This window comes from Aphelocoma coerulescens, chromosome 4, assembly GCF_041296385.1.
Source record: "Aphelocoma coerulescens isolate FSJ_1873_10779 chromosome 4, UR_Acoe_1.0, whole genome shotgun sequence".
In the NCBI taxonomy this organism is placed as follows: Eukaryota; Metazoa; Chordata; class Aves; order Passeriformes; family Corvidae; genus Aphelocoma; species Aphelocoma coerulescens.
The window spans coordinates 27979930-28006401 of NC_091017.1; the positions used below are offsets into that span (position 1 = coordinate 27979930).

Sequence of the window (26472 nt, forward strand, 5' to 3'; positions counted from 1 at the left end):
GTTTGGCTTTGACTCTCACTGAATGTTTGCAGTCTTTCAGTTTCAGCTGGCTAGATCCCTTCTGGTTCTGAGATTCAATGGAAGGGCAATGTTCACAATGAACAATGAAAATTTATAGGAAACATTTCTCTAGTTGGGGGCAATGTACTTTCAGGAGCATGAGTTTTGTCTAGTAATGTGTTTGTTTCTGTAAACAGCCAGTAGAGTGAAGTAATGGGGTTTAGAAGCAGTGCTTGCTTGATGAAGGAGGAATATAATTTACTTGTTGTCAGAAACAATAAACAGTCTACTGTTTCTGGTTTATATTATTCAAACCTTGAATTATGTTAAATCAGTAGATACACAAGAGTAAAAAATAAAAAGGAAACATTAGTTTCTTATGGTTATTTTATGTGTTGCATCTGAACACATACAAGATCTGATGTTCAAACAGTCCTTCAATCTCTTTAAATGCCCCAACTACTTTTTCTCCATTATTTTAAGAATATTTATGTAAACATCAGTTACGCTCCCTCCTGCCTCAATTAAATGTGTTTAACAAGTAATCAATCTGAATTAACAGCAGGAGACTTCATGCCATTACGTGTATTTATAACAGATGTGTTCAGATAATTCTGTGAATATTTTTGGCAATGAATGGAATCTGCTGTGATTCACCAGTTTCCTGGGAGAAGACTAGAGGCACACATCATCTTAATTAAGCATTGTTGCTTTAGGTTTCTGACACTTAGGATGAAGTGAAATAATAGTTCATTAGTTTCTATGTATCAAATACTTGTCCTGATGGAGCTTTTACATCTTATCTATGAAGAAGGGCCCTTGAAAGGAAAATGTTGAAAGACTTTTCTGCTAGTACCTTTTAGGGAAAGAGTGGAAAATATTTTAAGAAATGCATAGTAAGTAAGTTATTTGACTCCCAAAACTCAAATCCCATAGGTCAGCTTCTTGGAAGTATTCAATCTTCATTTAATATACACAGGAGTAAATATAACAGGGATTAGCTATATGTGAGAATGTTTACTGGTTAGGGATTTTATGTGAAGCCTTTATTTTAGTTTTTATATACTGTTTTTATTTAGTCTAGATTTTTAGCCAATTAGAATGTTTGCCCTTAGAGTCCACTTGTGACTTCATTGTAATCACTGTTTTGTGTTTCTCTAAAATTGGGCATTGCCCATTTGCTTAATGTGAAGGAGTAGCTGGATTAGCAAATCTTGTGCCTTATTTACATGGGAGATTCGAATCCCTAAACAGAGTGAACCCCGCAGTGGATTAACTATAGTTCTAGATTTAAAAGTGTGGGCTGAGTCTACTGTGACTGAATGAGTTTTGTAATTTGAAAGCAAATCTAAAACTAAATGAATGTTTTCTGTCCTTCATCAACTTGTGCACACCAGGGCACCATTTACTCACTGTCTGGTTTGATGTCACAAATGTTTATGCTATAAAAACCTCACCAGTGGACAGTTCACTCAGCCTCCTGGGAAAAGTAGAAGAGATTTCCTTGTATTACTTGAGACTTATGTATTTATGGCATATAATCTATATGCCATCTGATGAGACACAGCTGGGAAACAAAATAAGGAGAGAAATATCTGAGTGGTGGTGCTGTTTGTAATTAAAGAATGCACTATTTAAATATTTTATTCTTTTCCAACAAGATGAATTGGACAAATTAGAAACATTTCTTTAGAGATGTACTTCTGAACTTCATGTAGAGGGCAGTCAGGAAAACTCTGTAGCTTTTGGAGAGCTACAAGAACAAACATTATTTCTCAGATGGCTCTGTGTGCAAAATCCAGGAGCTCTTATCCTTTTGTCATTAAGTAGTTTTGTCTTGCGGTTACAGGTGTATTTGCTTTATTTTTTGGTGCTAATGTGCACATAGATGGGAACACCAGTCCATACCTTACCTGTAGAAGGTAGGAATTCATTCTTGCAACAGCTGCTGTGGCAACTGGCATCTGTGTTAGTGAGGGGCATTTTCTTTCATTGTGGTTGTATAATTATGGCAGGAGCACTTTTAGTATGACTCATTGATACTCTAATAAACTGAGCTTCTGTTGTAGAAGATACTTTATATATGATATATACATAATTTCTGTCACTCATCTGTTAGTTTCAGGTGAAATGGCTTTAATCTTGGCAGTGGAAGATTCCCAAAATGGTAGCAAGAATTTATATAGGATCAGTTGATGCTTAATGGTTCAAGCATCTTCAAATCTAATTCTTGAGTCTTATGTGAAGAAGAGATGGTATCAATGTGCTGATACTAACATTAGTCATCTGGGAGGGGCAGCTGAACTGAACTCTATTCTCTGCTAATTGTTTTTTCCCATACCAAGTGAATTTGCAAAAAAGAATAAATGCAAAGACAGAACATAACACTGCTTTAGGCAGGTGGGCCAGGCAATAGTATAGTTTTACTGGTAAAATTACTTAAACTGGGAAACTGGTAAATGAGTTGTGGACATGATCATTCTTTAAAGCACACATGAACCCACACGTGTATTGTGGATGATAATTTATCAAATTGAGCTGCTTTTAAATAGAAATGGTTCTGTGCAATTTGTGATGAACAGGGTTATTTTGTTGATATTGATATGCTTGGATCTGACATAATTATGAGTAGTTCAGCTTAATTAAAATATAATTATGTATTATATAATATTTATTATTTTGTCATTATATTTTTTCCTAATTCAAAACTGAAAAGCTTTCAAAATCAACAGTTAATGAAAATGGAATTAAATAATTTTGGACCTGTTTTATTCCTTAGCTTTTACTCTCATTAACAGGCCTTAATTCTAGAAGATCTGCTTGCTTTCTTAGAAAAAAGCTGAAAGAATCCCAAAACACCTTTGTGTTTTCTTTCTTGAGGAAAAGCAGGGTAAAAAAAAAAAAATCCTTCTTTTCATATGTTTGATTCAGTCTTGGAAAACACATTCTAGTCCTTCATTCTGACAAGAGGGATAACATTATGTTCTTGAGGTGACACCATGCTCTTTCTAAATAGTAAAAATAGTGAAAATTTTGGAATACAGTTGTGCTGGGTCAATACATTTTTTTTGCCAGTCTTGACAAAGTGGTACTCTCAGTTGAATCTAATTAAATTACAAAAAAAAGAATTGGACTAATACATAACTCCAAAATAAGGTGTTCAATTGGCTGTATGAGTACAAATTGTTCTTTTTGTGTGATAATTAATTTTGATTAATTTTCTTGAGGGAAGAGATGCCTGCTGTTTCAGTTGGTGGGAAAGTTTCAGTTTATAGGAAAGTTATTCCAGTTTTCCCCAAGCAAATGTTTGAGTAGTTCTCCATAACAGAGGCAGCCACTTAATGTCTTATTGCCAGGAATAAATAAATCCTGTAAAATTTGAATCAGCTCCAAACACTAGTGGAACTTACTTAGATTTTCATTTCAGTTCTGCTAAAAGATGCATATTAGCCACACAATGCAAATCTCAAACTATGTTCCAAACTCTCTCAAAATTAAGGGGAATTCTCTTGAAAATAAAATTTTACTAGAATGCTCCTTGGTATTGAAATACAGAATTGAGTTTAATGTGCTTAAGTTCTGGGCTGATATTTTTTAGGTTTTGCCTTTTTTTTTTTTTTTTTTTTGAGAGAGAGATGGCATTTTCATTTCCTTCCACTTTCCCCCCCCTACTTGTAAGTGTAAGGCCCCCTATTTTCTGCAGGTGTTTTGGTAGCTCTACTTTGCTTGTGGTACTAATCCTGTCTCACAGGCTTACCATTAAGTCTTGCTATGTTCATCACACAAAATTTCTTTCTCAGCATCAGCTAAATTTAATCACTCCCCTGAGCAGAGATGGAAGTTGAGCTTGCCTCCAGCCCACTTCAGCTCAGTAAATACTGGTATGATAGGAGCAAGAAAATTAAAAAAAGCTGTGAAACCCACTGCCTTTAATCCCTTAATCCAATATTGAGGATCCTCAGTTTGTCTGTACAAATACTGAATACTGTCCCAGAACATAAAAGAAGTATTAAAAGAGATATGAACAGTATTCTTTCTGGGGAGTCTCTTGGGAAGGAAAATGTTTCTCAATGTTTTTCTTCCACAAAAATTAAGAGATGTGGGTGGCCAGACGTTATTTATTTGTACCATTATGATGTGAAAATTCATTTGATGATTCCATCCTAGTCTTCTGTTTTTTGGTCCACAGCTGTCCTTGGTAATATCTGCCTTCTAACATTTTCAATTGGTTTGAGTTTGAATGATGTGATTATTTTCTGTTCTTATCTATGCTGGTTATAGTCTCAGCATCATTTAGAGCCCTAACTCTGCCGGGGAGGAGAGGAGGTTTTGCTGTATCTTTTGTGGGTGTTTGAGGGAATGTAGGCTGAAGTCTAAGCTTGTCCTGAAGCCTTTACACTTGAAGGCACTTGACTTTTGTTTTGCTTTTAAAATGCCAGGCCCCATTTGTGCCTATGAATCTCAGCAATGAATTTAATATGTCTCCTTTATAGTCAGCTCTGGCATGGCTAAGAACTGATTCTAAATTGGTGTAGAATAAAAGAACACTGGCAGAAGATCAATATAGAAGAAAGCACCCTCTCCCTATAATTAAAAAAACCCGATTTAATGTATCTTCTTTTTTCTTTCATGCTTTTCCCCATGAGAACTCACAGAGGACTTAAGTGGCAAGAAAAAGCACAGTTATTGGTTGGGCTTGGTATAAGGTACATCTTGAACTGCTTTGCTCAGTTCTCTGCATGTATGGGGGCTTAACCTGAAAATCACACTGAGAAATGGCACTAGCAGCATTAGGTGACTGCTGTGACTTTTTTCACCTATAGTTTAAATTCTTTCTGTGCACGTTCTAGTTCTGAGCCCTTTTTTTCGATATGTTCTTTTGATATTCTGGATCCTGACTTCCTTTATGAATACACTGGATTTCTTAGAATACCAGCTGAAAGAAACCAATTCTTAAATTTTCCCAAGTTTAACTAATGCAATCCTTCAGATCCTTAATTATTTAGATGAATTGTTGTATGATTTCAAAATGTTTGCTAAATTAAACCTCTTTTTGTTTTTTGTTTTTTTTTTTCTTTTTATGCCCAAATCTTTGCTTGCATGCATTATGTTGTCTCCTTAATTTAGAGAAATTGATGTAAAAGATCCTTCCAAGTTCAAATTTGCCCTAAAATACATACGCAGTTTTTTAGTGGTGTTGGATCATGGTGATTGTTTAGTCAAACAGCTCATAAGCTTATCACCCTTCTGGCTGCTCTCCTTGAATATGAGATACATACTGTTGTCTATTTCTGTTATAATGCTCCTCATAGGCATGGCAGCAATTTCTGATGGCACAGGGCAGCACTGAACATTTGTCGCTCTTGTCCCCAGGGATGGCGATAATCACCACACAGAATTCAAGCCCAGGATAAAATGGGATTATTTAATTATCACCTCATTTATATAACTTGGTTTGCAATAGAGAAATGACATTATTGGCTGCTTGACCATACACCTCCCAGAGTGATTGGCTGAATGCTACGACGCCTATTTCAAAACATTTTCTTCAGTAAACTAAAACAAGACTGTGCAGGTGCAAGATAGTTTTGTAAATTAACTATCTTTCACTGTTTCTCAGCTAAAGCATGAGAAAGGAAGACTTCACAAAATGCTTCAGCAGCTGGAAAATTCCTCTGCTCCTGCTTTTTAGCATCCACAAACATTGATGGATAATGCAATTTAGAAAACACAATTTACAGCCAAATGAATGATTAGTACTTCCAGCAAGAAAGTTGAGACCATCATGACTTTTGTCTTAGGAGTGAAAGATAACTTTCCAAGGCTTTTAAGGAAGGCTTTACATCTGTAAACTCTACATGTATGTACAGTTTTGCCTGTGGGCCAAGACGCATGAAAACTAGAATTCAGATCTACTGGATCTCTGGTCTTAATCTAACATAATACTCTGTCCATGGTGTCATTTGCCTGGAGATAAAATGTCACCCTATGTGCTCTTCAAGCTGTCCAAAACACTATCCTTCAATGAGTGTGGCTCTGAGCCTGAGCTAACAACCCTCTTCCACAGCCTGTGGTTGAAAGCTGCACCCACACAGCTGCACATATCACAATTGGCTGAATGTAAGCAGAACTGTCCAGAGAGCAGGTAGGATGTCAGCTTGTGAGAGATCAGTCAGACATCCCCTCACTAAAATTTATGCATGAAAATAATTCCACTGAAGCAGTATGCTGCAATGAGCAGATAATGTACCACCACCATGAATATAGGTAGTGTTGGGTTTGGGGGTTTCACTAGTGTGGTCATAAAGAACACTAGACCCAATAAGGTTATTCTTCAGTGACTGCCTCATTTTGTTCGTGTAGCTTTTACTCCTTCCTTCCTTCCCTTTTTTAAAAATCCAGCCTTTTTGCTGAAACTGCTTATTCTTCAAAAGGACAGAGAAGGTAAATATGTAATCAATACTTGGTTGCTGGTCTCCCTATCCAAATAAAGCCCCATATTTCCTATGTTACCAGGAGTCTTTCTCAATCCTTGATCATTGTTTTTGTTTCTCATGTTGATATGGAAAGGCTGTACTTGGGGGGGAAATTGTACTTGTTATCCTTTATACAGTATACATTGTATTTAATTTTTTTAATACAGAATAGGGAAGATAAATCACCTCACTGCTTTTGAGTTGCATAGAATGTGTGTGTGCAGTTTACCTGACATAGTCTAGCCACTTAGCTGGGGACTTGGAAGCTTGAAGAAAACTAGCCACATAGTGTCCTTGGAAGGAGGAAGGAAATGAAAAGATATCCTCAATTTCCTAATTGCTAGCAAATTGGAACCTAGTTTTGACTAGAACTTATGTAGGAATAAAAAAACTTCATAATAACACACCTACCACCCAGTTTCTTCCCTACCCCACCTCCAAAGTACTCTAGTACTCTGTAAAAGCATGTTTTGTTTCCCAGGAAAAGTCTCCTGAAGAGATTTCATGGGTTTTGGTAGTTTGCAGGCAAGGAAGATACAAACTGAGTTTTCTCAGAAGAGCAGTAAAATAGGAAATAATGCTGATGTGTTTTTATCTGCTGTCAGCTTTCAAGCTCTGTACTTGCCAAATTATCTTGTGTAAAGCTGGCAGGATATTTGATCAAATCTTCAAATTTAGAGATGCATTTTTATCAAAAGAACACATACAGACACAACAGGGTTTTGTTTTTTTTTTGTCTGTAGACTAGAGCCTTTTTAATTTGTTAGTACTTTCTTCTCTATACATGTAGCTTAGAAAAAAAAACATGTTGTATTGCTTTGCTGCTTTCTCCTAGCTGTGTGGTTTTGGACCCTACACAAGGTAAAAGTGTTACTAAGTCATTAGTGGTGTCATCTTGCCTTGGAACACGGGAAGTATTGTGAGTACCAGTTAGTACTGGTGATTACATACTGGTTGCTTTCTCATCCCTGCTATTAATTAATTCATGTCCAAGGGTGGTGTAAAGTCTATAGATCTCAATGAGACCTTTAACTGGAGCTTATATATTATATAGCTTATAATAATAGTGGGCAAGCTGAAAAGTGTAATATAAAAGAGCCTGTGAGAAAGGGTCCCAAGAATTTGGGTTAAGTTGGTAAGAAAAGAGGTGTGAAAATCTCCTGCCAAGGCATGACAGCATTTTGTCATCATCCCTGGCTCAGGTTCTGGTTCTTTCAAATGTTGCATGCCACTGAAAGCAAAGAATAAGAGATGTCAGTAGTTGTGTTAAAGTGGTGTTAAACTCAGGTGTTTCTTCTCAGCCACAGAGTCTGATTTACTGTTTTCTTTGTTTCTCCAACGCTGTTGTACTTGACTAACACTGACTTTGGAAAATGGCTTTATTGCTGTTTCTTGGCTTACTAAAGATATTGCTATGGAGTTTGTAGCAGAAGATTGTGAATGTTTAATAAACTTTGATCCAGGCTCATGAAAAGTTAGTAGCCTTTTCCTTCATGTTGTCTTTGTGAAGTTCCCTGCAGTACAAAGGGAGAGGAGAGCAGAACACTGTTTCCCAGCAGCTAAAATGCCACATGAAGCCAAGTTATTCTGAGTGAGCAGGTGTCGAACACATTTTGCAAAATCAATATAATGATGTATTTTTCTGTGCTCCTCTGGACACATTAAAAGTATGTCAGATAAGCACTGTCAGCTTCAGATTGTCTTATGCTTTGAAGCATGAACATAAAGCTAATACACAAATTTGGTTTTTGATTTTTCCAGTTTAGTTTTACTTTGTGTGAGAAATGGGAATTGCATCACCTATTTATCAGACTTATCAAGTTTTGAGCTAAATAAAAGCAACCTGTATTCCTCAGCAAGATGCCTCCTAAGACAGTGGCTTGATTCTTGGCATGTCAAAACAGAGTGCACCTACTCTGCTGCTCAGGTTTTCTTGCATACTTCATTTCCACGTTTGAGTGACTACCTAACACATCTTGACTTTAATAAATATGCAAGGAAAGTGAAGTGTTTGAAAACTAACAGGCTTTTCTGTCACATTTTTAAGCTTCAATTCAGCTTGATCAACACAGTCAGATTATGCCAAATACTCAGGTGGAACTTGGCATTGATTGCTCCAGGGTATGTACTGAGTGTTGTGCATAGTGGTATATTATTGATGGTGGTGTACCAGCAGGCAGCTAGAATGCTGTATATTTGATGTGCTTATTTGTATTTGTCCATGGATAAACCAAGGTGGAAGTTGTGTTGGTCTTTGTAAGTCATTATTTGGCAATGTTAGTACCGGATTACTTTTCAGTTACAGTTTTTGTGGCCTCGTATAACTTATTTCTCACTTGGTTAGTGGGAAAGGATGGAATTTTAAATGTTTCTGGATGTTCACACTAGGGGAGAGGTTGGATAGCAAACACACTGGAGCTGAGCATGGTTTGATCTTACTGGAATGTAAGGTATTGTAGGGATAGTTGCAAGGAGTAAATTTTAAATGCAGCAAGATCATTACAGATAACTAATTACTGCAGCTCATGGTTTTCTGTCTGCCTGGAAGAGGGGGAGGTATATTGAGAACCTAGTATTTCTAGAAAATGTACATGTTACTGAGATTTTTGGATGGAATAATTGCAAGGAGTAGAAATCTGTTCTGAACTAAATAAAGAGCTCTCTGAAACATCCAGATCTGATAGTGGTTTCTGTTTCCCTACTAGAAAGCTCAAAAATCTGATAAAAATTGTGAAATAAATAATGATGTTCCATTAGCTGTACTTGGTAGAACTTTACTTTGCTAGTCTTTTATAACCTTTCTGCTCTGTTTTGCTTTCTGACACTTTTCATCTGTAAACACATCTAATTCATAATGTTTTCAAGAATATTCTTTGGAAAAAAAACTACTGTGAATATTTTTGATGTGGTAAATTTCCTGTCTTATCAGGAGACTATATTTTTGATGCTTTGGGCTGTAATTATTTTAAGATATTAAAACATAGCAACATAGCATAGGTTGTTGCTACTTAAATGCACAAAGAATTTTTTTTTTTTTAACTTGAGGTTGAAGAAGCAGTGGTCTCTCCATGACTTTCTAGTCTTTTATCAACAGATCCTAACTCAGCTGCAGTTTTCCACACTCTGAATTTCTTTAAGAGATGTAGAACCCAATTCCTAACTAGACGTCCTCTGCTGATTGCCCTAAAATTTGGTGCTCTGCATATGGCAATGTTTTCCTCAACATAAGCATGCTGCTAAGGAATCTGGGGGGGCTGTTAGCCACAGGCACTCAAAGATCTCAGCCCTATGTCTGAGGTGAGCAAGAGAACAAGCGTGTCAATCCCAGCAAGGTTTGTGTAAGCACAGAATTGTGTCCCAGTAAGGTATGGACTGGATTCACTGAGCTGTAATCATGGTGCAGCAGAAGCCATGAGAATGAACGTCAGGGAGGTTTGCCCTGAATCATCTCAGAGTCCTAAAGTCCTGGCTCTGGGGTCATCTCTACTGACCTGTGCAGCCACTGCAGTGACCACACTGCACACTGATGTGGTTCTGTAGATTAAAATTGCCAAACAGGGAGAGGGAAAACATAGGAAAAGGAAGACCTGGTGTGTTTGTGTTGTCAAGGCACTTAACAACTCTGAAGTAAGCTGTTTACATTTAATTATTCTCTTACTATTTCCAAAAATGCACTCTTAAAGTAGTATATTCAGGTGTACAATGATTCTCCATCCCTGATTCCATATATTTCAGCAACTTTTTAATTGAAAAGAGGTAATTTGGGAAGTAAATTCTATAAAAACAGCAGCCTAATGGTCTACATGAAAAGCAGCAACAGTATGAAAAATACAAACGAAAAAATCTTCAATGGGTCATCATATACACAAACTGGTTTCATCTTGCAACAGAAGTTGATTGAGCTTGTATTTCAAAAGTATCACGCTTGAAGATGGAAGTCTGGAAGCCTTATTTTTAGGGTAGCTCTTTTGTGTTCACTGGAACAAAAGAAAAAAAGACTGTGTTTTGAATGGATTAGGATAAAATGCTGACTGGAAAGACAGGAAGGAAAGCAAGGAAATGCTTGAATGTGACAGGTTGAGTTTGGGCTTTGTGTAAACTGCATTTTGAAAAGGTAGAGAAAGTGAGGAGTATGGGGTTGATGATGAAAACCTGGGGGAGACCAGTTGAATTAACTTAAATTCAAAGCCTTGTGCCTGATGACATAAACTAACCTGAAGTAAGCCTCTGCACATGGATGCTGCTGGATAACTGTATGTTGTAGAATTTCTTGCCTTGTCTCTGGAACATCATCAGACACAGAACCAATATACCTACTACAGCTCCCTGAGACAAGTGCTAAAGCATCTATGCATTTAAGAAGTTATGAAAAATGACTGACCATAGTTTTTATGATGTGAACATATGTTAGTGTTAAAATGGTCTTACTGAAAAAGCTTGATCTGAAAATTAGGGATTGCATAATTTTTGGTGACTCTAAATAGAGCAATAAAGAGTCTTATTAATGAAACTCCTAGCCTCTTTCCTCATTATGAGGTTTGATAGGCTTTGACATCTGAACATCAGTTATGGAGCATAAAGGTTATATTGGTGTCAACAAAGTGTTAGCAGACAAGTCTCCATGAGGCATTGTGTCCTGAAGAGTAGAGCTTGTCTGTGAATGAATAGCTGGGAATGCTGTGGTTCTCCTTTCATGCTCATTGGTGCAATAAGGCATCTTTCTTCCTTCATTGCTTGTGTGCAGACAGGTTCCAGGGAAAGACGAATTAATTAGAACTCTTTTTGACTAGCACAGCGTAAGAGTCACAATTTGCAGTATTTTGGATAATTAGCTTCTATGCTAGAGAATTCCATGATTGCATTTGGGAGACTGCTAGTTAGTAGAAACCTGTTAAATCCAAGTCTGGGTGCATAGATACTTTGTAGTCTCTTGGGAAATCAAAATGAAAATGTTTTAAAGGGGATTTTATTAATGTGCTTCAGCTCAGAAATGATTCAGAAATTATTTTTCTGTGTCTGGTGATGCACTTTTTGCTTGTCATCAAATAGTTTGGGTTTGATTGCAGAAACACTCCTTGGAATTATAAATCAGTCAATGGACTACTTATGTTCTTAGAGTTATGGCTGTGCATAAATAATAGCAGGATCAGCATCTGGCACTGTGAATTCTTTAATAGAGAGCTGTATTGTTATTTGTCTGTTTAGTGTTTCCTAGTAAGGCTCTAATTGCTATTTCCTCTGCATTGGAATATGTATAAGACTCCAAATTATAGGTAATGCCTATTATTATATATAAAAATAATGCATTCACAATGATAGGAATACTTCTCACTTCCTGATATATTTATTCCCTCCCAGCACTGGTGAGGTAGGAGAATGCTTAGATGACAGACAAAGAGCTGAAAAAATGAGACACTGAAGCTGAGATTCTTTTAAATATCTTTATTCCATTAATTTTGATTGTCTAAATAATTTTATGTATCTGTTTTCAGAGAGTCTCTGACTTATGTGGGAGTTCTAACAAGATCTCCTGAGTCCAAAAGGAACATTTTGGTCTTTAGATGGCTATTCCTCCAAATAGCTGCAGCAATCTTTTTTCTGCAACATTTATTTAAAGAGGTCATTTCCTAAATTGATGTGTTATGTTGAATACTATCATTTCCCAAATTGCATATATATGAATGTAGAATTTTAGACCTTTGAAGGGATGTCATGATTTTTTATATAGCACCTGTCACTTCTCTTTTTCCCTGAAATGCTGACTTTGTGGACTTTTTTTTTTGAAAAAATTATTTTGTAATAATGTACAGGGGATATAGACATATATATTCCCTATAATAATTATGGATGAGGTTCTTTCTTTCTGTACAATTAGGGAACACAGAATAAGATTCAGAGTCTTTTACTTCTCAGTCATTAATTTCTCATACCTAACCAGAAAATAAGAGTAACAGTACTCTAAACAGATTGCACCAACCTGTGTGCTACTGGAAAAACCTTGAGTTGACATTTGAGTTGCACAGTAGACAAATTCAATGCTCCTCTGTTCACAAATGGCAGATAGTACACTGTCATTTTGGACACTGGCTGAGAAGAGTCTCAGCTTTCTTTAGTCCTCTGAAGCATTTCAAGTTCCTGTTTGAATTTTTGCTTTTAAATATTGTAGTGAATCCTGGGTAAAATCTGAAATGACTTTCTCAAAGGCAAAAAAGAAGTCTGAAGAAGTCTAAAGCTTGGACTTGGGTCCCACCTAGCCAATGGATTCACTTTTCTTTCTCAAGGTCCCATTAGCTTCTGGGTACATCACAGCCTGCCTTGATACTGAGTCCACCGAATTACTGAAAACTGAAGCCAAGTGTTTTAGGTAATGATCAGAATCTTTTAAAACTTTTTGTTTTTCTCTTGGTTTGGTTAGTTCTGAATGAAATGATCTGATTTGTACTCACTTCATATGTCTTTAGTCTCTTTTAACCTGTAGTAGATGCAAGTTCTTCATGAACAGTATACAAAGGCTGGTCAGTAGACTGAAGGACATTAAGTAAGCAAAAGAAGAATTAATCCTTTTTTGCCACTTCCCTTTAATTTCTTGGCTATATGTTGGAAAGGTAAAGGGATAGATTGTTTTCCACAAGCCCTGTTTCTTGGAATGAAACCCTATCTATCCCTTGCCTTTGTGTAGCAGGCCAATGGTCACTTTTCAAATTCTCTTGCTAAAGATCATACGTATCATCCTACAGACAAAGCACAGAGTCTGGCCTTAGAGTGGTAGGTTTGCTGCTTTGTCAGCATTTAGTGCTGCCAACTCTCCAGATGTGCCTCAAAAAATACTAGGAGAAAAACTGTTGAAAACCAGCCAGGATATGAAGCAGCAATTGAAGATGAATAGTCAAGAGTCCAGCTGGAAAGTATAGGAGGAACTTAAATCACAGTTCAGATTTTTCTTCAATGGCCAACACACTATATATAATAAACTTGGATTTATACCAAGTATTGTCAGTTGCTTGCCAGAGTGAAAAAACACCTGACAGATGATAGGTTCATTGCAGTGGTCTCAGCCTGCATTTCCTGGAATAGGTAATTGATGTCAATCCATGTAAAGCTGTGTATAGAGAGAAAGCTCAAATGCATAAATTTCTGGATTGCCAACATGTCTATGTACCTCAAAGATTGTTCAAGTGGTTACCAGAGAAGCTTCTGAAGCTTGGTGGGCTGCTGCTGCACACTAACTGTGTTGCAGTGTTGTGAATGTTGACAGGTATGTTGTGTGACTTTGAGTGAAGAGATATATTTTCTTTTCTGTCTATTCTTTCTGTGTATAGTTTATGCTTCATGGACAGGCCAATAGAAAAAGCAGTTAACAACTTAATCCCATGAACTAAAGGCAAAGAGCATTTCTCTTCTGCATTGTAGAATATTATTTTGTGGGAAATGTTGCAAGACCATTTGTTAATTCCAGTTGGAGTCTATGGTAATGAACTTACATGCTACAAATTTTGTTTATGCAGTGTAAACTAATATTTCCTGTGGAAGTGTAGCAGCTAATGTTTTCTGAATTATTATGAATACAGAGGTGTAATGAGAAGGAACTCTAGCCTGAAGCTATGGGGTCTGTGAACTAAACTAATGATTGAAGCAATCATTCTGTCAATGATATGTTCTAGGAGCTTGGCCTATGTTTATTTCTACATGTTGAGTATAAGTAAATACCTCGATGGAAGCAATGTTTTAATGAAATGCAATGTTCTAATGAAATGCAATGAAGCAGTATCTGACATATGTTACTCCAACCTTTTAGCAGAGACATTGACTGTGTTTGGGCTAATTGCATATTACTTACTGGAGAGGCCATTCTCTTCAATTGCTTTTTTTCTAACAGAAAAGGCAGAACATAGCTTTTGCATACAAAATTAGCATGAACATTGCTCTGGAGAAGAAAGTGGACAATGACTCCAATGCATATCACCATAGAAACAGAGAATATGCAAAACTGGAAGGGACCTATGAGGATCATTGAGTCCAGCTCCTGGTCCTGCACAGGACACCCTAGGAGTCATACCATGACCCTGAGAGTGTTATCCAAACTTGGACAGGCTGTGCTGGGCCTGCTTCCCTGGGGAGCCTATTGCAGTTCCCGACCACCTTCTAAGTGAAGGACCTTTTCCTGATAAAACTCCCCTGACACAGCTTCAGGCCATTCCCTCAGGTCCTGTCACTCCTCACAAGACTGAAGAGGTCAGTTTCTGTCTCTGTTTTTCCCCTTGTGAGGATGCTGAAGACCACAAGGTCGTCTCCCCTCAGTCTCCTCCAGGCTGAGTGAGCCAAGTGACCTCAGCTGCTCCACATAAGGCTTCCCCTCCAGACCCTTCACCATCTTTGTGGCCCTTCCTTGGTGGCTCTCTAATAGTTTAGTATCTTTTATTATATCTTGGAGCTCAAAACTGCCCCCAGCACTAGAGATGAGGCTGCCCCAGTGCAGAGCAGAGCAGGACAGTCCCCTCCCCTACCTGGCTGGCAATGCTGTGCCTGATGCCCCCCACGACATGGTCGGCCCTCCTGGCTGCCAGGGCACTGCTGACTCACGTTCACCTTGCCATCGACCAGGACTCCCAGGTCCCTTTTCACAGTGCTGCTTTCCAGCCCCTCGTTCCTCAGTCTATACACACCACCAGGGTTGCCCTGTTCCAGGTGCAGAATGCAGCATTTGCCCATTTTAAACTTCATACACTTGCTGATTGCCCATATCTCTAATTTGTCAAGGGTCTCTCCGTAGGGCCCCTCCTCCCTCAAGGCAGTCAACAGCTCTTCCCAATTTAGTGTCATCAGCAAACTTAGCATTCCTTCAAGACCTGTGTCTGTGTGAGCTTTAGTTTTCAGATACAAACATGATGTAGCAATCTGACAATTAATGCAGAAATTCATTAGTTTAGGAACAGGGCAACAGTATACAAAAGGAATCTGCACTGGAAAAGTTAAAAGCATAATGTGTAATGTCAGGTTTCATGGCTTGTGATGACAGCTGAGGTTTGCTTTCTTGGCATTTCCTTCACTTGAACACTGCTGACCATGTTTCCTTGCATGATGAGATAATTATCCATTTCAGTGGGTTATAAAAGTGTAAAATTAAGTTGTGATAAGTTTCTAGACAACTTGTTTATATGGTAAGGCCTAATCAGGACTGTCATCTTCATAAGATTTTTTGAAATATCATGAGGTGATTAACCCTGGAAAATAAGCAGCAGCCTCAATGGGAGACCAAGGAGTAGTTATTATTCCTATAATGTTTATAAATGACAGTAGTATTACCAGTACTGATGATAGGGTGAAAATTACAGTAATGTGAGGGTAAAATAAGACAACAGAGGAAATGGCAAAATGGAAAAAGTAATCCAGATAGAAGAGATTGTTAAAGAGATTGATAGAATAGGGTGGTGAAAATGGACTGGCTTTGTGGAATGCCTGGGGGTTCAATAATTCAATTAACAGTGCCAGAGTAATTAAAACTTTGGGCAAACTGTAACATTCTACTATCCAAAAGGTCCATCTGGGTAAGAAGGCAGCTAAAATCCTGGAAAATATGATCGTGCAGGGAAACTTGCTGTTATATGCAAAGCTGGCAAAGTAATGGTTGTCACAACTGAAGCCCTGAAGCACTTTATGAGAGTAAGCACAGGAGGAATTTCTTTGAGCTATTTAAGGAGCATTTGGAAAATTTATCAGATAAATGTATATATGAAAACTGAAACAAAAAATATTGTTTTAGGCTAGACCTGTTGCTTCTATAACTCTAGGTTTTTAAACTATGTGAACCTACATAATCTAACTTCTCAAATGCACTACGTGTAACCTATAAAGGGTTACTTATCAAAAAGATCAACAAATTGTCACTAGTCACCTGGAAAAACCCTTGTGAGCTCAAGCTGTGTGCTGTTCCTTATGCTGCTGTGTAGAGGGAACTGCTCAATCTCAGCAGCAACAAGCTATGGTTGAAGTTATGTTGTATTGAGCTGCCACTTAAATACCTAAGATTCAGTAGCTAAAGTTTATATCAACATAGAAATAACACAGATTTGTCATTTTGATTTGGAGTTGAAATCTGTTTTTCTGGGTTTTGCATATATAAACTAAGTCCTGGTTTGTTCCTTTTCTTTAATTTATTCTATTCTTACTCAATTTCTACTTTACTTCAGATAAACAGTTTTGTGGCTTGTGTGATACACATTTTAAATTATTTTTCTTATTATCTCTTAATAGACTTTCCTCATGCGTGGATAGTAATGTGAAACAACTGTGAACTGATTTATGAACAGGTAAGTTAGATGATGATTGGTTGGTAGGAAAAAGAGTAAAAAAAATCAGAAGTCTGATCTGTTCTCACAGAAGGGAAATGGATGTCAAAATCCATTTTTCAGGCCTTTTTCACATTCTGGAACTTCGAAGATAACAGGTCAGCAGTAAGTCACTTTATTATTGCTGTAATGTGCTGCTGACAGTTTAAGGCAGAACATTTATGAAAAATGGGTGATTTAGAAGAATAGAAAATTAAAATGAAAGAAATGCTACAGTTCCTCACACCTGAGCATTCTGTGGTAGGAATTTTTTCTTTGTTCCTGCATAAAGACAGCCTTGATGTAAATCCTTAACTAAATGCCCCAGCATGGCATCATGTGTAAGGACATTGATTATAGCCAGCTAGTTCTCTGCTGGTCTGTCTTTCTGAATCTTTGTCCATTATTTAGTCTTTACTCCTAAAGAAAAAGCTATGGCACTATATTCTCCCAGCATTAAAACTTGAAAGAATGCACTTGAACTATTTTGAAGAAAGCAAGGGAAATGTGCATTTTTTTGTCATTGCGGTTAGAAGTCCCTGAACTTGGGTTTGGGGAGTGGGGTGAGGGATGATGCTTAAGTAACTTTTTTTTGTTTCTGCTGTCTTAAAAAAGGTTAAATTTCTTTCCTTCTCATGGTTATTGATATTGTATGCATACATTTTTTTCTTTTAGGTAGTTTGAGTGACAGTGTTCAGGAAAAATTTCATGCCTGCCTATGGAGGTGCTTTTCTTTCATAAAGGCTGGAAAGAGGGCTGAAATGTTGGCCATACATTTAAAATAGCATAGTTTTATTGTGCATGAGGAACAACTGTCTATTCCAACTCAAGATGTGATGGAGTACTTGAATGCAAATTTTTCTGGGGAGAGGAGAAAAAGGACAAAATTATTATTGCTAAATGAAGTATTACATCTTATGGCACATAAGTGGATATTTTGTGATGAGTGTAGTCTTTATTTAAACAACTGTATGATCCTTGTGATTAGGCATAAATCTTCAGGATATGAATCACTGGTGTGATGCTCTGCCTGAATCTGCAACTATTAAGTAACAGCTTCAAGATGGCAGGCACTGAGTTAGAGCCTCAGTGGCACGTCAGCCTCTAGTATCAGTAGAACTGCTTAATTACTGCTAGCTTATAGGACAGTACAGGACTGATCATATTGCAGATATACAAAATGCCTAAGGAGTGCTTTCTTGCAGCACTCCAGATGAAGCCAGGGGAATCCCATTTCTTATTTCTACCTTTTATGATGAAAAAAGAGCTCAAGTTAGTCATTAAATGAGAGACTTATGAACACTCCACTATTTTTGAGTTCAGACAAATGTACAATTGTAAATCATTCTTAGTTTGGCAGTTCAGGTGATGATATCCAGGGTCATCTTCTAATTGACCCTTGTCCAACATACTTGTGAAGGAATAGACCTTTTTATTTTGTTACCTGGTCTACAAGAAGCAGGTGCTGGAACACAAAAGCTGATGATTGTTCCATTGTTTGCATCCCTGTTAGTCAAATCCTTAGAAGCCAAGAGTCTGGTCATTAGTACTGAAATATGAATACCTGTTTAAAATAAAGCTTTGTCTTAAGGACTACTTGTTGGTTTGTCAGATTTCACCCTGAGCTATTGTTTGTTCTAGTTTTTTCACTGAGTAAGGACACATCTTGGACTGATAGAAAGTACAGTGGCTTAGCTGAAACCAACAGCAACACCAAATTTTACCCTATGAACTTTCCCTGGTAAAGCTTAGTGATTATGTATAGGGTTATGTTATGTGATTTATTGTTGCTGCCTAACTGGGCAACAGGAGAGTTGTTAGTAGGACAGGCAGCATTGCTTCCCACTGACAATAAATTTAATCTGTGAAAATAATTCATTTAACTGAGTGTAAATACAAGGAGAGGTTAGGAGATAAATTGTCTTTATAACTAGAGGTTTGGATTAGTGCCTGTATGTGGGTCCTAACAGAAGGCACATGGCCTATAGACTTTTACAATAAATATGAGCCTGCTCACATCTCAAATCCATTGAGTAGAATTTTTTTACTGTGTGTTAATAATTATTAATATTTATTTGTTAATAAATAGCTTAATAGAAAAAAACTTTTCTTCGACTTTTCTTCCCCCTGTAGGTGTGCAGTACTGGCTCTAATCCCCACCTCCCCTGTTAATTTTAGTCATCAGGTTACTTCAGCATACAAGGGAACACGGTGTACTGGTTGAAATGTACACTGATAACACAGTAACTTCTCAGCAGACCCTTATGATGAACATCAGCAAGGAGTCCTTCACAAGAAATTGCAGTGAGTTCACTTCTTATTTTCAGCTTTTTGTTCTATTTGCATCTGTAAGAACTAAGAAAGATTGAGCAAGTAAGAAAGTGGGAATAGAGAAAAACTTGATAAAGCTAAGAGACAGGCTACAGATTTTGGATAGTGTAATAGCAACAGTTTTACTCTTGTTGGATAAGGTTTTTTTCTGGACTGCTTTTTTATATTTTGAGTATAAATGTATCAATTTAGCCTTTAGACACTAATTCATCAAAGCTAGAAATATTTTTGAATAATAAAACTCAACAGTAAATCAATCATAAGGATTAATGGTAAGACTTCTTAAAATCATAAAATTCAAATAGTAGACTGGAGGTTAGAATTAAATTGTTCATAGGTAACTGTACTGAATGATTTTCAAAGGCAATGTGTGCAAAGAAAATTATGGCTGTTCAAACAAAGTAATTCAAATCTTACCAGAATTAATCAGGAAGAAGGCAGAATGATAATATCTTAATTCAAGTATCTCAGTTAGCAACTGATCTAATTTAGTGGGAATCTTAAAAACTCCCTTGAGAAGGAGAAGAGCTCATACTCCAGAGGACAGAGTAGTTTTCTTCTTTATTTAGCAATGACATATTTAAGTCAAATTTTCCTTGCCCATTTTAATGCTAACATAAAACTGTGTCTACACAGAACTGGCTTCCAGGGATAACAGAGTGAGATGATAATGTCTGTTTTCAAAGCATCTATTGATTTTAGACTATATTACATAATTTTGTAGGAAATAGTAAAATAGAACACTTTTCATCTCTTTAGAATCAATGGAATAGAAATATCAGGAGGTTTTGATTAAAAATTGATATAGAACTGTAGAATAATTTAAGTTGGAGAAGTTCCCTAAGATCATGAAGTTCCCTAAGATCATCCATTGCTGTGTGTGAGAAGAGAATTTTCATTGTATTGATTTGGTTATAAGTGGAAATTTGCTGGAGAATAGTGCACTATTATCCAGTATAAAAATAAGAAGTTGCACTATGTTTGTTATTGTACCAAACATCTTGTAAACTTTAGACATGTGCATTTTCTTTGTGGCCAGATTGCACAGTCACAGAATCCTGAAATAGCTGTAAAACAGAGCTGCTTCTTTGTTATTTTTGAGGGTGAAGCTATGATATTTTTATAGTAACAAGGAGTCTGTATTAATTCAAGATGGTTTCTACTCTGATGAGCATCACTTACAGAAGGACTTTTTAATATTGCAGAATGCAGACAGGAACTAATCTCACTCTCTGGAGTATACTACTATGGGGCACCTCACATAAGATGCATCTTTATTTTCAACAAATTGTTTTTCCTATATTCAATTATTCCATGTGAAATTTTATCAGATTCAGGATCTTTTCTGTAGTCCATTGAGAGGAAGAGGTTTCTGTGATTTTTACTTTTGCAATTACCCTCTGCTTCCTTGTCTGAAACACTTGCAACTGGTGAAAACACAAAATAATTTTATTAGTGCAGTTTGTGTCTCATCAGATTTTTTGACAATCCTTCAGCCCTTGTGCTCTGATGAGCCTAAAAGCAGGCTTAATTTTTGATTTCATGTTGACCTAAATATTTCAAGCTTTATCTCTTTTACCAGCCTAGTGGAGGTTCAGATTTCTTCATCATTTAAATTATAGAAGCATGGCAACTAAATTCTGCCTTTTTACTGCAGGAAGATGGCATATCCTGGAGTAATTTTTGTCAAGGTAATGCATTTGTTCCATTTTTTTGGTGCTGGGGCTTTCTGGAATAAGGGCAAGGCAGAACTTGATACTCTTTTTGTCAATGAAAATGTATTTTTCCTGAAAAGTGACTTAAAAGTTATGGAAATTATTTATTTTCATGGAGATGCTTTATAACATTCTTTTCCCTGTGCATTATGCAGAAGATATATAAAGTAATTTCTTTACTGGTTTTCTTTCTTAGAATCTTTTTCCGGACAAGTTGCTGAACATCTGTCTCTGCTATAAGTGTATTCATTCAGAATGATAATATATAGATTCCTTGAGCATACATAAGTCTGCAATGTAAATATTTCTATCAGGTCACAGGAGGGAGGAGAACTTTTGTTTAGTTCTCTAGGGAGTCTAATCCAGAAACTAAGATTGAAGCAGACAAGAAAAATGTAGGCAGATTGTGCTATGACGTGGAACAGACCTAGTAAAGTAGTTACTGGAATTTTGTAGAGAAAAAGTGCCCTGAGACAAGGGCACAGGCCCAGTTCAGTGCTCAAATGTATCAAAACAGGTTTCTTCAAAGGAAGACAGGAGTGTCACCGGCTTACAAAGTGTTTTTCAAGGAAATGTAAATAGGGCAGTATTTGTGAAGCCAAGCAGCATGTGAGGATGTGTGTTTTAAAGTGATGTTGCCGTTTTCATTTTGTCCACTGCTCCAGTATCAGCACAGTGCTGATAGGGGGCTGCAGTGCCAGCCTGGTTTGATGCCAGAAGGGAGCAACCCTACCCGTGTTCCGTGCGTGGTTCATGGTGACAGAAGCAGATTACCACAGTAACTCAAGGCACTTCAAAGCCTCGGTACTTGGCAACACAAATTGTATCTTGCACTGATGAGCAAGAGCTCAAGGAACTTTTGCCTTGTGTGTCCTGGCAGTGCTCACCTACTGCCAACTGTCTCTGCTGACTCCTGCAGTTTCCAGGATGTTATTTCTGATATGCCTGTGCACTCATGTGGTACCATTCACCAGTGATCTCCGTTCCAGTCCCATTTCCCCAGCTCTTCTACCCATTTCTGCACTGCCAGCTCCTGGTTGGTAGTTCATGATCTCGCTGTAGTTCTGCCTGTGCTCTAAACCTGGTATCTTTTTGTCATACTATGTTCTTGAGGGGTATAAGCCCTATGGAGGCTACGTGCTGAACTGAGGGATCTAGGAACAAAGCAGATGGGGCTGTGCATATGCAGGGTTATGAACAGGGCTGACACCATCAGGGTTCTCTAGCAGACATTAATTGGTTTTTAAAATAGTCCAGCTTTTGGTTTTCAAAAGCAATCAGGTTATAAAGAATAAACATGTAGCCAGTGAGTCCGAGAATGGCACAGCGCTGGTCGCTACTCATGCAGTGAACTAAATGACTTATCAGAATTCTTTTCTACTTTGTAGTCTTTTTCACTGGTTAGTGCATAAAAGCCTGCCAAACTGAGCAACAGGAAAGTAACCTCTGAAGTAGAAACCTATGTTTAAAGATGCTTCAAGAGATACACAGAGGGGACTTTTTTAATAACCAAGCAGAAAAGAAAGGTGTACTCAATAGAATGACTATGGCAAACATCAGGTTTAGGTATAAAAGGTTACTTTCTCTGTCTCTCATATCTGACAGATGTGGTTTTTACTTGGAGAAGTCTGGAGAAAGAAAATCCTTGGGATTTAATGGAACTTAGTACGTAACTATGAGAAGATTCAGACAGCAGCTATTTCAGGTTGACAAGAACAGTGGCTTGGGAGCTATTAATTTGACCTTGAACAGCAGAGCTACTTAAGCTGTCTTAAACCTGTGTCTGCTGCTCCATGGCTTTTATTCTTATCTCTATTCCCTCACCTGCTCATTAATGGAACTAATCTTTCTACAATGATTCAATCTTCTCTTTGGAGAATAAATCCTGCTGAATTGATTATGGGTTTTTAATTTTTTTTTAACTTTTTTTGTTATTTTCCATTATAATCAGTTCTCTAGTACTGCTGTTTTGGAAGATACCTTCACAAATCTTCCTGCCAGCAACAAAAGTATCTAGAGACAGAAGCCCCTTTTTTTTGGCAATATGGTAGCTTAAATGCAAGCCAAGCATATGGTGTGAACGACACAAGTTATTTCTTGATTGGGAGTTACCATTTTTATTTCCTGTCCTGTAGCTACTACTGTTGTGTAGGTTTCTTGTAACTCTTCTCAAGTGTTTTTATTTACTTTCTAGAGAGGTTTGTCTGCGACTCCTGTGGCAGTATTTTTGTGGCAGTACTTTTCTTTCAATTTCTTTGAAAAACGTTATCTAGATCTTCTAGGATACATTCCACTGCATCCTCTTTATTTGGATCATTTTCAATCAGCATACAAGAGTATTCTGTATCACAGGTCTGGAAATGGGAACTGGGAATCATTACTGTCCACTGTGTAAAGATTTGATGAGACACACGCACACACATTCTCTGGAGAGACAGGGAAATACTTTTCCACAAAAATATGGTGAAATTGCTCCTCTGCTGAGGAATTAAATAGAAATTCCTTTGTGTCCTCACAGCCTCTCTTATCTTGGATGCTATGCATTCAGTAAGACTCAGCTCCTCCTTTTTTGTAAATCAGGGTGTTTTCTCCCTCTTCAACATAGTTACAATTTTACAGAATTTCTGCTCTGTTGTGATTGCTGTTATTATTTATTCTGGGTCCCATTTCATACATCTGCTCCACATTCAGAGTTAAAACTGCCAAGGTACTGCTCTCACATCAGCCTTACACCTTTTCCTACTGTCGCAGCGATACTTTGAATTCCTTATTATTCTACCACTCTGTTTACCAGTAGCAGGATGTCACATTCAAGACAGTTGATAGGAAAGATTTAAAGGTGGTACATGGTAGCAATGACAGACTTGCCTTAATGTCCAGCAAAGCTTTTTTGATGCAAGTCAGCCAGAATCAAGTGAAAAGATAAATGAAGAATAGTCGGGAGAAGGTCTGTAAACAAAATGGGATGAGATGGTAGTGAATGGGGATTAATGAGGCCAGATTCCTTGGGAAAGGCTTGCATTGCAGAATAATAAAATGGATTTCTCTGTTTTGTTCTAGAGATAAATACTTCACTCTCTGAAGTGCATAAAAGACAACTGAAGATATGTCAACGAAATGCAGTCCCACTGCTTTGTGAAGATGTGCTGACTTGGCTCTAAATGTGTTATCTCACTCCTGGCTGCATGAAATTTGAGTGTTTTTCTATTTCTAGTAAAGTCCTGCCCTAAAGCCAGGGTGGAATATCCCTCTGCACTTATATCAACTAAGCAAAAAAAACCCCATGTACATTCAACCTGGCTTGGGAGCATTCACTTGTCCCTGCAGATTCTACCTGAAGGAATTTGCAGAACTTTGAAGAAAACAAAAGAAGAGCAGGTGAGGTATGAAAGGAGTACAGATATAATTATTGAGTATAAACAAGTAATCACATATTTAGATGCTTGCCCTTTGTAGGCATTGTGACAGAACAGAAGTGGGAGGTGTTCAAAGAAGATTTTAAGAACAGTTTGGAGCATTAGATGTGTGTAAAGCATTGTGATGCACAAGGGAAACATGGAAGAAATCATAAGGCCCCTCTTGAACTGGAAAAAAAGAAAGGCATTTTCCGAGGAGAGATGAACTCTGACTTCCTGATAATGAGGTAGACAATGCCCTCTGTAAAAGAGCTAAGGAGAGAAGCCAATAGGCATGTATTTGGATCAACAAGAAGTTGAAACTGATAGAAAATTTGATCTTTTAGAGCAGTGATATAGAATCTCTGCCATGTGGGGGGAAAATAGAGTAAAATTCCAAAAGTGTGAGAGAGAGTACTTGAAATATGATAAATTTGTTTTGTAAAAGAATTATTGTTGCTATTGAATGTGTCATATAAATTATGCTATTAAGCTGCTCTGTTTATACTTTTCAGGTAATGCCATATAGGGCTTCTTGATATGATTGGAATAGCAAAAGAAACTTTATGAAATTAAACTTTCAAAATATGTTTTAGTTGGTTAGTGGCTTTGACAGAAAGTCAGTGAAGAAAGAATCATCTTCATTTTTGCTGGCTCAAGATCCACTTTAAATTTAAGCAAAAACAGTGAGTGCAGGGGAGGAAAAATGCAAAACAATTTAGTGTTTTGCCTATGTTTAGAACTTTCTGGTGTTCAGATTTTTGTGGGCTGGCTAATGCTTGTTTTTCTATGATTTTGAGACTATGATATGTTGCCGTTTTTAAATGAATGATTTGACAAATATTCTTCATTTGTTCTAATAGCTGAAAGCTAGATAATAGAAGCATATGGAAGAGCAAATAGATTCTTGTTAACAACCTGTTTGGGGAAAAAAATTGATCTCCTTTTGCAATCTGGACTCTGTATTCATCCAGGCAAGGAGAAGGTCAGAAAATCTTCATATTAACCTTCAAAATACTAAAAATCCTCTGTAAACTGCATTGAATTTGTTGCAGTAGCTGGAAAGACCACTTATATCCCCACTTTGACCCCCAGTAACTATGAGACATGAATAGCATTCTTTTTTCTTATAAATGAATTACATTTCTATTATAGAGAGGCAGCCAGTTAATACATAGAAAACATTGACATGAGGTCAGAAATTTTGACTTTCTTCTTTCATTTCTGCTCCAAAACTGCTTCTGATACTTTCCTCAGTTATTAGAATGTAGTCTCAGAATCTGCAGGTAGCTGATTTTTCTAAGATTTCTCTAGTGCTTCTCATGTTCATGCATATCTGCCCGTTTTCCAATGCAACTGTTCAATGATTTTCATGTGGAAAGAGATCCTATGTGCATTTGTTGCATATATGACTAAGCACAAAGCTGAATATTGGCCTGGGAAAGCCTGGAGACTGGACATAAAGGACAGTTTCAGTCTGTGATACGTAACACTTTATGTTTTATGTCCTTATTGAGTAACATTAAAGTGTGCTTTAACACCTGACTCAGCAGAATTGTGTGCTTCTACAAGGACAGTTTTCGTAGCTTGACTACAGGGGCAAATACAGACAGATCCTTGTAGGGGTAAGAGTCCTTACCTGTGCAATTTCTTTCCCTTTATAGCGCAACTGACCAAAGCTGTCTTGAAATCTTTATTACTGCCTATGAGGTGAGCAACTTGTTTTGCAACAGTGAATCAGCTTAGTAGTGGAATTAGTAGCTAGAATTGGCTCCTGTATCTACCGGGGACCTGCCCTTCTGTCTTTACAATCTTTACAATGTTGTTATGTCTGTAATTAATTGGTCATTCTACTCGGACTCAATTCCTGCTCTCCTTCACATATACACACCTTGAATTCACTTGAAAGAAAGAATTTTCTTGTTGTACTCAAATAAATTTTCTTGTATGCTTTGGTTCACATGAAACAGAAGTGGATAATGACAAAAACATTAGAGAACCTTCACATTGTATTAGTTTCATTCTTTGACGATCGTAGCGCAATTACCTAAATAAGTTAATATAAGGACAACTTACAGTGCTAATGGAAAACACCAGAGTGATGGCCTTCAGAAATCTGGCTTAGAAACACAATTGCCTTCTGTACACACTAATCCTTCCTGTCTCTCATAGACTGTTAGCTTCAACATCTTTAACTATTCTTCCTTTTCCTGACCATTTTTTTCTCATG

General features: G+C 37.2%; 1 long non-coding RNA gene across 9 annotated transcripts in view; it reads left to right on the forward strand.

The window, feature by feature from the left end:
- The window catches only part of LOC138109598 (uncharacterized), a 36625-nt gene extending 10378 nt beyond the window's left edge, over window positions 1–26247 (forward strand). For 5 of the 9 annotated variants that reach the window (XR_011150629.1, XR_011150636.1, XR_011150634.1 and 2 more), the window contains 4 exons: window positions 16728–16783; window positions 18935–19105; window positions 20790–20823; window positions 23908–26247. This is a non-coding gene — a long non-coding RNA (uncharacterized lncRNA). Of the gene's footprint in view, window positions 1–12757; window positions 12841–16727; window positions 16784–18934; window positions 19106–20789; window positions 20824–23907 lie in introns of all 9 variants that reach the window. The other 4 variants (XR_011150631.1, XR_011150632.1, XR_011150633.1 and 1 more) reach the window with 1 other exon arrangement.
- The last annotated feature ends 225 nt before the right edge of the window (window positions 26248–26472 follow it).